The sequence below is a fragment of the Lissotriton vulgaris genome, chromosome 7 (assembly GCF_964263255.1).
Source record: "Lissotriton vulgaris chromosome 7, aLisVul1.2, whole genome shotgun sequence".
Lineage (NCBI taxonomy): Eukaryota > Metazoa > Chordata > Amphibia > Caudata > Salamandridae > Lissotriton > Lissotriton vulgaris.
The window spans coordinates 1,358,750,670-1,358,762,769 of NC_141695.1; the positions used below are offsets into that span (position 1 = coordinate 1,358,750,670).

Genomic DNA, 12,100 nt, shown 5'->3' on the forward strand with positions numbered 1-12,100 from the left:
ACTGCTATGAGAGTTCGAGAGATCTAAATTTAACAATGTAGTATATTGAAGTAACAATGCACTATGGGTCCCGCAAGGCGTGCATTGCTCCCACTGTCTCTCACGCAAAACAGTGGGTCGCCAGAGGGTATCAGGAGTGCCAGTACATCGCCTCCACAAGTCACGCGCTGGGCCGCTTCCGCTGATGCAGGGACTCGCCTTACACAGTGGACTCTATAACTGCTGCTTCTCCCATCACCCGGTGCCAATCCGCCGTACCTCGCCACAGACACTTGCAGAAACGCAACATTAAGCTCTCCAACCATTGCACTGCACTCTCAATCTTCTTCCTTTCATATGTGTAACAAATCTTTATTATTGGCCCCTCACGCAATGTTAATGAGTATGATGAATTTCTTAAATTTGCAATTTGATTGTCAATCTTTACTACATAATAGCATTCATGACATTGTGCACTGGGTTATTGTTATATATGTCAAGGAAAATGCAATCTGTGAAGCAATCCCATTTGTCTTCCCCCATAAAAGGACACCGTATGCCATCCATTTAGGGTGAATACCTTGCAATGCATCGTGTCCCTATGAAGTTATTGAGGGGATGGGGAGATAAGTGGGGAACAACTGTCCACACAAATGAGGTGGGAAGTGCAAATGTGACTTATGGATGTTGGAAAAAGTTTTAACCAGGCAGTGGTTGCCAATATAGGTTTTTATGATGTTTGGTGACCTTCAAAGTGATTTTATAGCTTTGCCTGAACCAATGCTGAGACACACGAGGGAGGAGAATGTATATTTGCTGACAAGGCCAGTTCTATGATTTGTGAGGCCCTGGGCCAAAAGGGAATGCGCAAGGCCCCTCTAATTTACTTAAGGGAATGTGTGAGGCCCTTCTAATTTACTTAAGTGACCCCTTGCAAGGGAACCATTTAGAGACAACGCGGGAGGCCAATTGTTACAGGATTTTAGCGCCCCCACAGTTTTAACTTTGAGCCCACACGCAATTCTCACACCTCCAGCCTGGTAGATGTAAACATTGCTTGTTGGCTGAGAGTTAACACCGTGGGGGTGCCAAAATCCTGTACAGCGGGCCTCCCGCAGTGTCTCTGAATGAGTTGCCTTGCAGTTGGGACAAGGGGAAGCGTCTCCCTCTCCTAGCCCTCCAGACACCATCCCTGAGAGGCCCAGGGTAAGTACCCTCCCCTCCCATAGACCCTAATTGCAAGGAGACATGGAAACAACAGGGCACACGATCGGTTCGGGGCCCCATGCTGATGGGCTGAGTGCAAGGCCCCGGGCAGGTGCCCACGCTGCCCATGCCCAGCTCCGGCCCTGTTTGCTGATGATAAATATAAACTGACATGAGAGTCCTTGGTTATTATTAGCTATCATCTCCAGTCCCTTATCAAAGTATTATGCCACTGCAATGAGATGTAGTGTACAATATGGATACTTGCTGAAAGGATAGGCGTTTTTGGACATTTCTACCTTGCTATTAGGTAAAATTGAAAAAATAAATGAAATTGTGTTAAAAAAAAGGCCAGCGTTGTTTTCATTCCCTAAAGGCAAACGACTGTCACAGTCAGTCGGCGTATACATACCCGGGGAGCCAAAAGTGAGCAGCCCTGGCACAAAAGCTCAAACCAGCCCGCTCCTTTAGTCTCCTTGTGATGTCTGTCTACTTCCATCTATTCATACTGCCTCTCCTCTCTCTTCTCCCTCTCTGATCACTTTCTCCCAACCTTTCCCTCACTCTCTTTTCTCTTTCTTGAAGCTTCCATCTTCTGCATCTAACCTCAGGGAGCTGGGTAAAGTAAGAGATGCACGAGGAGCGGCCCTAGGCTTTAAAAAGCTGCCTCCAGTAGCCCCAACCCACCAAGGAAATGCCTGTCACAATAAAAGACCTGGCTGAATGGATACATTCTAACCTTCCAAAAGCCACAACATTGAACTCAAATCCCATATCAGTACATGTAACCACTGCGTTTGTTCGCTTACTCCTATGTTTTGTATTAAATCCCTTTATTAATGTGCTGTGCACTACTTTATTACAAAAACAGGGTCATCCCTACTCCCCAGAACCTGGGGCAAATAAACAATATTATAGCAACAATGGTTCAGGGAATAATTTTAACAAAAAAGTACTGAATGCACAACACATACAAATAATATAAGACAATCAGTTAAAGAAAAATTAGAACAAATTAAATAAGGTACCACAACAGTTATAAGAAAAAACATTTGTCATTGAAAAATATTCCTAAGACACAAGAGTAGTACAATAATCAACTGATGCTCACAAAGTTACACAAGACATACACAAATAAATAATACAATGGCAGAGGGAAAGGTAACATAAAAATAAGTCCATCAAGTGTCGGGAACAGAACGCAATATATGCTTCCTCTTAATTTGCCAAAGGAAGTCATAGATGGTGTTTCGACCCTTGTTTATTCATTAGGTCATCATCAGGACAAAAAAAATAATGTTGAGAGAAACCATCGAGGTCAATTTGTAAAGACTAGAGTCATTAGTCAGGTTAACTGAGAGAAGTTGACTAAACCACCAGTATTATGCTGAAAGGTGACTGAGACTCAGAGGAGGTTCCCTTACAATTGATGTTAGGACCCCTATGCGAGAAGTTAACCTGACTTATGTTTCACTTGGGACCATGGATAATTGTTGGAGTCAGAGTTTCTTTCTTGACTGACTCTAGTATTTACAAATCAACCTTGATGGTTGCTCTCAAACTGTGTTTTTTTGTCCCATGATGACCTAATGAACTAAAAAAGTTTAAACACTGTTGACACCTGACTTTAGCAAATTAAAAGGAAACATATATTGTGTTCTGTTCCTGTCACTTGATGGACTTCTTTTATATTACTTTGATTATTAGTAAGGGTGGGTGGCAGTCTCTGCTCCGCCAGTGGAGCTCACGGAGTTTCACCACTCCGCGCTCCGAGCAGAGTGCGGAGTTTGGCAAAAACTTTGCAACCTGCCACCCACATCCACCCTATCCTTCAGGTTCCCTGTGTCTATACAGCCGTACATTCAAACTGTGTCCCTTATTTTCTAAGCATCCGTGCGCTCTAAACGAGTAATCTTCTGTCAGTGTATTCCTCCTCTTATTCTTGACTTTCTACCCAGTGATGTACCATATTTCTCTCGGTACTGAGCATTTCGGTAAACTAAGGCTGAAAACGAGGTTTTAGATTTCCAGCAAATATGTTTTAGAAGTCTATTAGAAGCTGAATAGTTAAAACTGGAGTTCATCAAATGCGGATTACAGAAGAAAAAAAAATCTCGTTTAGAGATTAGTATTTTTATGAACAGAAATCAGATTGTTGCTTGATTATCAGAGTGATTTCCCAAGCTGACTAGCAATTTGAAGACCAAGATTTTATTAAAAACACAGAAGTTGTTTATTGTGCGTTCATTTTCATCTGAAACTTTAAGCAGCAAAGATGAGCAGTGATGCCCCCGCCGCCATAAATCGAGGCAAGGTGCCAGTAGCAGGGGCAGCCTGTGCTCAATTTAAGCCGGGGGTTTCCAGTGCTCTGCACCGGCACATAATCATCAGCACCAGCTCTAGAGACAGTTCACCATATGATGGTGGCGCTCTCTGTTTAATTTTAAGATAAGCACAACAACCATATTTGTTAAGTCAAATCACATTGAAAATTAAAAATACAAGCCTCTCATGCAATTATTATAGATTTGTGAAGCCTGAAATAGTCTTGACTGGCACACTTGTAGGAGTGTGATGGTTAACAGTTCTGTTGGTACTGTCATTGACAGCCCTGGCAGAGGCACTGCTTGGTGTAAGTTGCAGCGGCCTTTCAAGAATGGCCCTGGCACTTAACTTTTTACAGATTAAGCACCGGCGGCCTGGGTAGCAGAGAGAGCCTGTGAAGCATCCAGTGACTGGGTCCCTCAGGAGTGGCGAACACCAATTTTCTGCAACATTTAAAAGGTCCCACAGCAGTAGACTTTCAAATGATACAAAGAAATTGACCTGGTGGCCAAGACAACAGCAAGCAAATATCGATATTATCAGATAGGTCAGAGTTCTTGTCCGTGAACCACACAGGGGTTTATTTACATACAGCAAATATGAGTGGCCTTCCTTAGAAAAAAGCAAGATTCACTTTTTCCCTGGATAGTCCATTCAGGAAGAAGAAGCCCACCAATTGCAGCAGGCAATTTTTGTGAAGACAATTCTCTTCACAGTTCCACTTTCCCCATTTGTCACCACTCAGCTGAGGTATCTAGTGCCCAAACGAATCACAAAAACAGAGCTCCTAAATTACTGTTGCCCCATTCCAAGCCTGCATGCAACTTGCCCACCAGTGGAGTACTTTCAAAATTTTCTTCGACAGCAGAACGACCTCTAAATGTTGCATGCCTCTTCTAGTGTGCTGGGCTGCCCAGCCCTGGAGATCTTTGTAATACAGACAACCTGGCAGGGACACCTCTAAGCAAGTTGTATAGAGAACTCTCAAAAGCAGACTGCTGTTCCATAAAATAACACAAACCAACTACTCCCAGGCTAATTTCAAATCTAGTCCTCAGGCGAAATTTTTGTTATTCTGGCGTAATGTCATTTAATATCCGACATTTTCCATTATGCTTGGTAGATGAAATTCTGCCATTACAACATGTGGCACAATTTCAAGTCCTTTCAGGTAAAAATCCTAGTGCTGGAGTATAGTAACAATGCAAACAATTGTAGTTCATGGCAAGGATGGAAGTATGCATCTCATATAAAAATATAGCACTAAATGCCCGATTTGCACAAATTATATGAATTTCGCACAGCCCTAACTAAAACTACCATATTAGTAACCCTGGGCGGAGTTCGCTGAGTTGCGCAATGTGGAACTCTGTGAAGTGGCAAAAAAAAAAAAACTCTGCCGCACTATGCGGAGCTCTGCAAGCGGTGGAGTTCCGTAGAAAAATGCTGTTTGCGGTGATTGCACAGTGAGGATGCTTGTCCGCACAGTGTAATGATTGCAAACGGCAACTTGCATAGTGCAAGCAGTGCCTTCTTTCCCTTTTCTGCCACTCAAGTAGATTTTTTCTGGAGTGGCAGCTTTCTCAACGCGAACAAGTAGTTTCTCAATGCAAGCGGTCGAGAGAATATGCGACCACTCGTAATGAGAAACCTGACCACCCCGCTTTGAGAAATCTCGACGGGATGTTTATTTTCCATGATCCCGCTCGCCAACTTGATGTTGACGATCGCGAACGGGGAAAAGTCTCGCTGGGAGGTTGATTTTCCACGCTCGCGAAGCAGAGTTTTTTGGAACTCTGCAAGCTCTGCGTAACGCGGAGTGGGGGAAACTCCACAAACTCCACGAGCGGAGTGGAGTTCCCTGCCCAGGGTTACTTATTAGTCTTCTCTGTATGACTCAGGAACAGGGTCTTCAAGGAAAGATTTCAACACTGTTAGTTTACAGCAAAGCCCAGATAGTACTAAATAGATGTCATCAATCTATGTGGAAGATTTCCTGTTCGGCATCATTAATAATTATATCATCTAGTTCATGAAACATGTTTTCATTGGTTCTAGGACCTTGGCGAAGTACCAAAGTGTTTGTGAAAAGCAAATTGGAAGATGTATAAATCTTCAGTTCTCATCTTTCTAAATTAAATGAAGGTAGTTCTGGACAATACTGTTTGTTGGACCTATAAGAAAGCATCCTTCGAGTACACTCCAGTCAACAAATTCCCTGCCCCAAACAGGTGGATGCCTTCCACATTCAATTGTCCATAGAGCACCCACCAACAGCCTTTTTTCATTCTTCTCTCAAGAACAGTCATGACTACCAACATTAACTCAAACTAAGACAAGTTCATTGTCAAAATACTGAACTTCACAGAATTTAAACCTCTGATCTTCTTCTTTGGAGGAAGTAAAGAGTTTCAAAGCTCATCTTGGTAATACTTTACTCTTGCTAAAATGCATAAGTTTAATATAAATTGTGGTCAGTTCCTGGGAAATAGGGACAAAAGTCTGTCGGGGAACACTGTCTCCCATTGGTCGGATGTCCATGTAGTTCAGATCTCATCAGATCTCATCACAAAGGCATGCTTAAGGAATGATACAATTGAGTAATTTTTTCCCCTCTTTTATGAGTGAATGTGCCTGTCCACTTTTAACAGAAAATCTTTTTTGAACCTCCTCCATATGGGTTGCTTTTTTATACCAACTGTTCTCAACATCCTGTTTTTCAATTGTGAGTGAACGAAACCTGAACTAACCCTGATACACAAATCTTCTTACAGATTTTTGTCTTATGTCCTTCCACACCTTCGGTAAAATGCCAGGAACTACTCATAGGCCTATGGGGTGGGGGGTGGGGGGGGGGGGGGGGGGTAGTAGCAAAAAAGTTGTTGTAATGAAGGAAAAGCTGGCTTGATGCTAGTATTTGAACGACTGCCCCAGGACACACGCCTGGCAAAGGAATACAGAGGAGCACAGCCTTTCCCAATCCAACATGGCGACCCACACCTTGCTTATGTGCATCTACCCATCCAGACAGCTCCAGGCCTGTCACAAGAGGTGGGTAATCCAGCTGCAGAAAAAAGTGGAATTAGGGCCCTTATACACCAAGCCAGCTGGATGTCCTGCTTCATCATAGAACATGCTTCTCGTCAGGTCGGCGCTGCAATACCTGACGAGCACCCTAGGAGGGGCTCTTTGGCGAAGATCTTTTATTCCTTGCAGTATGGTGCCGTGGGTGTAAGGGACCTAAAAGTCTAGATGTGCTAAAGTGAGGGTCAGTAGATCATGCGGGGATAAAACAGGGAACGGAAGTCCAGATGGAATCATTTAATATATGGTGCTTATCAGCTATTGCAGCGCCGACCTGACGAGGAGATTGCCCTATGATGAAGCTTGACATCCAGCTGGCTGGGTGAATGAGGGCCCTAATTCTGAAAAGACAACCTGTCGCCTCTTCAGACTTCTCTTCCTCTTTGCGTTCATAGGAACTGTGTACCCTTTTTGGTTTAAAGTAAATCAAATGCAACAAATAAAACAGCCCACAACCCAAAACATATGTCGTATAAAATGAGTGTATTAACAAGGTAAATCAAGTTAAACCCTATTGTATAACATATATTAACGAGGTAAATATTTTTCTTGTGATTGGCTATTATTGTTATGGGGCAGTATTATACAAGTGCCTTGAGTCGCGGTGGGAGTTTGCACCTGCTTTGCGCACCCCCAGGGCACTTGGGTATTACAGAAGGGGCCGCAAATGCTTGTGCTGCCCCTTCAGTAATACCAATAGCACTGGGGCACATAAAGCATGAGCGCTATCTTCAAAGGGCGTTTCTGAATTTGCATGGAGGCATGTCCCATGCAAATGAGGGAATCCCTTTGCCTCTGCACCCGTACCGTATTACAGATGAGGGTGCAGAGGCAAAGAAGCTCTCAGGGGGCGAACTGATAATGGCAGCCCTCTGGAGGGGGGGAGGGGGTCCCATGGACCTTTGGGACATCCCCTCACATGCGGTTGCAGTCACTCACTGCATCCACCTACAAGGGGATCTCTATTCTCCCTTCAAAGTTCTTGTGGGTTGCTGCCTGCACTGTGGAAACACAGAGCGGCTTCAAAGCAACCGCTCCTTTTTTCATATGAATGTGCTGCCTGGGGGCAGCGAGAGAACGCAGCTGCCCTGGGGGCAGCGCATTATTCATCCTAATGTGGCGCATTTTTCTTCATTGCGCCGGGCACACCTTTTTACAAGGTGCACCCGGTGCAATGAAGGACAATTTGCTTCATGTATAATACTCAAAGGTAAAGAATGGCAACAAGGGATTTTGTTTATGAAGAATTTGTAATTATTAGGATCTATTTGAGGGGTAAGTCATATACAAACAAACTCCAAAGTGTCTTAAGACAACAACATTAAAGTAGTGGCCCCAGCACACAAAATCAAATTGAGAGACAAGGGCAAAGGCGCACTATGGTTTAATAATACCCTTAGGGAACTCAAAAAGGTCCTCCGCCAATATAAAAAAGCCTGGCGCAAGTCCCATCTGCACAGTGCGCGGGAGGCCTATTTGTTGCAGCTTGCATTCTACAAAAAGGCCATACGCCTGAGGAAGGCGGAATATTACGAAGCAGCTATCCAAGAGGCGGCCAACTCACAGAAAGACATTTTTAAAGTCCTAAATGTTCTGAGGACAGTCAAGAGGCATAAACCGACCTTCAACTTAAAAGACTGTCAGGATTTCCAAGACTACTTTATGAATAAAATAAAGGAGTTGTTAGCAGACATTAGTTTTACCCCAACTCTTTCATGTTTAATTGAACCCCCCTCCATTCCCTCTAGGCCATTAACAAATGGAATGATGGGGTTTCCGGCACTCACCAAGAAATCTCTATCGATTTTCCTGAACCGGGTGAAATCAGGCTCACCAGCAGATCCCTGTCCACCTCAGATTTTCAAGCTGGGATGGCCTGGGCTGGAGGATAATGTTCTTGCCCTGTTGAATCGATCCCTGGAGACAGGTTATGTACCCTCCAACTTCAAAGAAGCAAGGGTGGTGCCCCTTCTAAAAAAAACAGGCGCAGACCCCAAAAATGTAAAGAATTTTAGGCCAATCTCTCAGTTGCCCTTCCTGGCCAAAATCCTGGAACAGCATGTGTTGCAATGTCTTACTCAATTCCTTGAGGGCAACCATCTCCTCGAGCCCAACCAAGCGGGTTTCAGAGCTCATCAAAGCACGGAATTGGTAATGCTTTCCGTGCTGGACGACCTGAGACTCAAGGCAGACACAAAAACCCCTTGTGCCCTGATCCTTTTGGACTTATCCGCGGCGTTTGACACGGTCAACCACTGTCAACTTTTATCGCGGATTAAGGACCAAGGGATACAGGGCACAGTTCTGGCCTGGGTGACGTCCTTCTTGGAAGACCGCGAGTTCAACTCACAGACCAAGTGTCTAAACCTGCTAAGTTGACCTGCGGGGTGCCCCAGGGCTCGGCTCCCCCGCCCTGTTGTTTAATCTATACTTGCAACCTCTGATCGCGGCACTGAACCAAATGGACTGCAGAGTTTACAACTATGCTGACGACACACAAATTCTGATCCAGATCGACCACTCACCCTCGGCTCACCTGAGGATGCAAGACATCCTCAAGTTTACAATTAACTGGATGTCACACAACTCCTTGAAAATAAATCTGGACAAAACGGAAGTTCTGGCAATCACGACAGCGGCCAACCCTTGGAGTGAGCGGTTTTGGCCAGCTGAATTGGGGCCACTTCCAGAACCGGCTGTGGCAGTAAAAAGCATGGGCATCAAAATTGATGGCCTGCTATCCATGACACAACAGGTATCAGCGGTGGTGGGCACCTGTGTCTGTCTGCTACGTCAACTGCGGAAACTTACCCCGCTACTATCCTTTTCCACGCTCAGGATGGTAGTTTCCGCGCTGATCCTGGCACGATTGGATTATGGCAATTCGCTATATTTCGGCCTCCCAAACAACCTGTTGGCCAGACTCCAGATTGTGATGAATGATGCAGCCAGGCTCGTCTTTAACAAACCCAGACGAACCCAAGCCACTCCCTTACTTCGTGACTTGCATTGGCTGCCTATTGCCCAAAGAGCAAAATTTAAGAGCCTCTGTATTGCTCACAAGGCCGTACATATGGCTCTGCCCCTACATACATCAAGGAACGACTTACTAACTACTCGCCAAGCAGGACCTTGCAGTCCACAGATGCATGTAACTTGATATGCCCTCGGTTTAACTTGGTTTCTAAGGGTGGCAGAGCCTTTTCTAGCACTGTCCCTTTGGCGAGGAACCATCTTCCAGCAGAACTTAGGAAGGATACCAATCTGCTGTCTTTCAGGAAGAAATTAAAAACTGTACTATTTTTGGAAGCATGGGGACCTCTGTGAACTCGTGGTCGGGTGTCCTGCTGATGTTGCATGTCCGCTGATAGCACTTAGATACCCCTGGGTGATACAGCGCTATATAAGCTCATAATAACATAACATAATAACAAATGAGTATTGATGATACAAAGCACACAGGAAATCCTAATTATATAGAAATATTTGTATTTTTATACAACAGAACTAAAAGGAGTACATACATATGGAACACATCAGCAAAATGTCATGAAAAGATGTAGAATCAAATTAATCAAACATTCACAACAGACATCAACTCACAACACAATAAAAAAGTAACAGATCCCCACAAGAGAGTAAACGTCATTTAAAGGCAATACATTCCTCTGGAGTTGATGAAAAGGTCGATGTTTCGGTCATTATGGCATCAATGCCTTTAGACCATCATCAGGACAATTGCTTTTTGCAAAAAAAAGACCCTTCTGTACTTAATTAAGCCTGCATAAGGCCTACGCATAAAATTTGGAAGCTGGCCTGAGCTTGAGATTGTGATCAGGACTGTGATAGAGTCATTGATGTATGGTGCAGAGAAATAGCCATATAGAGACCCAGCATAAATGGCAGAATGGTCTTCAATGCGTTACTGTTCAGATTTTTTTTTTTTTTTTTTTGAAAACCTTTATTTGTAGAAAAAAGCACACCGCTATTCAGCCATACATCCCGGAGGCCAGGCAGCATTGAGGTAGCAGGTAAGATCGTGTACAATACTGTACGCAGAAGCAATCAGGTTTAATTTTCAATAGCATCAAACTTAGAACAAATAAACCAAAGAATAAGAAAGCCTCAAAAAGGCTAAGAGAAAGAGGTGTGCGCTAGGCACGAAAGAGAGTCAAAGAGAAAAAAGAGAGAAAAGAGTGGCTGAGGACAGTACAGAAGTAGTGGAGTCGCGCAGCGGGAGGGGGTCGAGGGCCGCACACCCAAGACAGCACACAGTAACAGTGACAACAGTAAGGCATGTGGGGGGGTAACACACCAGGATAACCCATCTGGAATTGCGGGAAGGGGCTCTACGGGGAAGGTTGGACTTCAGAGTCAATCTCTATTGGGGGGTCGCAGATGTCACCTCTATAGGAGTTCCAGGCTCCCCACACAGACCTCCACATTTTAGGCTTGCCCCTGGCCACGTACACCGTCTTTTCACGCAGCATGCACCAGTCCATGTTGGTTTCCCATAAACTGAGGGAGGGAGGAGCAGGCGCACCCCATTTCTGGGCGATGTCCCTCTTGGCCACCATGTTACCCAGGGTGACCCAACGGGTCTGGGCTACACTGTAATCGTTCGGACACCAAACATTGAGAAGGCATCGCCGGGCCTCCGCCGGTAGGGCCACTCCAGTCACTTCTTCCATCACCTCATGCACTCGCGTCCAATACCGGGCAACCCCAGGACACTCCCATATGATGTGCAGGAAAGTAGCAAGCATACCACAACCCCTCCGACACAGGCCGTCCGTGGAAAGTCCCATATGTATGAGTCTAGGGCCAGTGACATACACCCTGTGTAGTATTTTCAACTGAACAAGGCGGAGTCGTACTGATATGGCCACCTCCCTAGGGGAGGAGACCGCTGATTGCCACTCCTCGTCGTCCATCTCTATACCATCATTCACCCAGTGCAACCTCAATCGTTCAAGCAAGTCCACTCTCACATTGATGAGTTTTTTGTACGTCAGGGAGATAGCGCTGTCCGGCATGTGGCCGTCCAGCACCCGATCCTCCAGGGGTGATGACTCAGGGATCGCATCACCTTCCGATATGTGAGGGGAGAGGGCATGACTAAGCTGGGCGTGTCGGAAATATTCCGTCGACGCCAGCTGGAACTCAGACTGTAGCATGTCAAACGACTTGATCCGCCCCCTCGCTATCATGTCCCCAACCTTAGATATTCCAATGGTGTCCCACCGGTCGAAACCCTTAGTTTTCCACAGCTTTCCCAGTATGTCTGAGTCATATAGGGGGGTGGCCAAGGTAATCCTATCTTTCCAGCCCAGGGTGTCAGTGACCGCGCGCCATATATGCACCATCGTTTTGGTGGGGCCCGTCAGCTTCCGGTCCAAGGCTCTATAATAGTTCCCGTCGTTCACGAGCCACCGATCCAGTGCGTAACCCGGGCTGGCCGCTGGGCCATAGAGGCCGTGGTTGATGGCCGCAAGCTGGGACGCCC

General features: G+C 45.4%; 1 protein-coding gene across 1 annotated transcript in view; it reads left to right on the forward strand.

Annotated features, from left to right (window-relative positions):
* LOC147703693 (syntaxin-1B) overlaps positions 1-12,100 on the forward strand; it is a 410,801-nt gene that overhangs the window by 21,832 nt on the left and 376,869 nt on the right. The gene's annotated exons all lie outside the window — the stretch shown is intronic.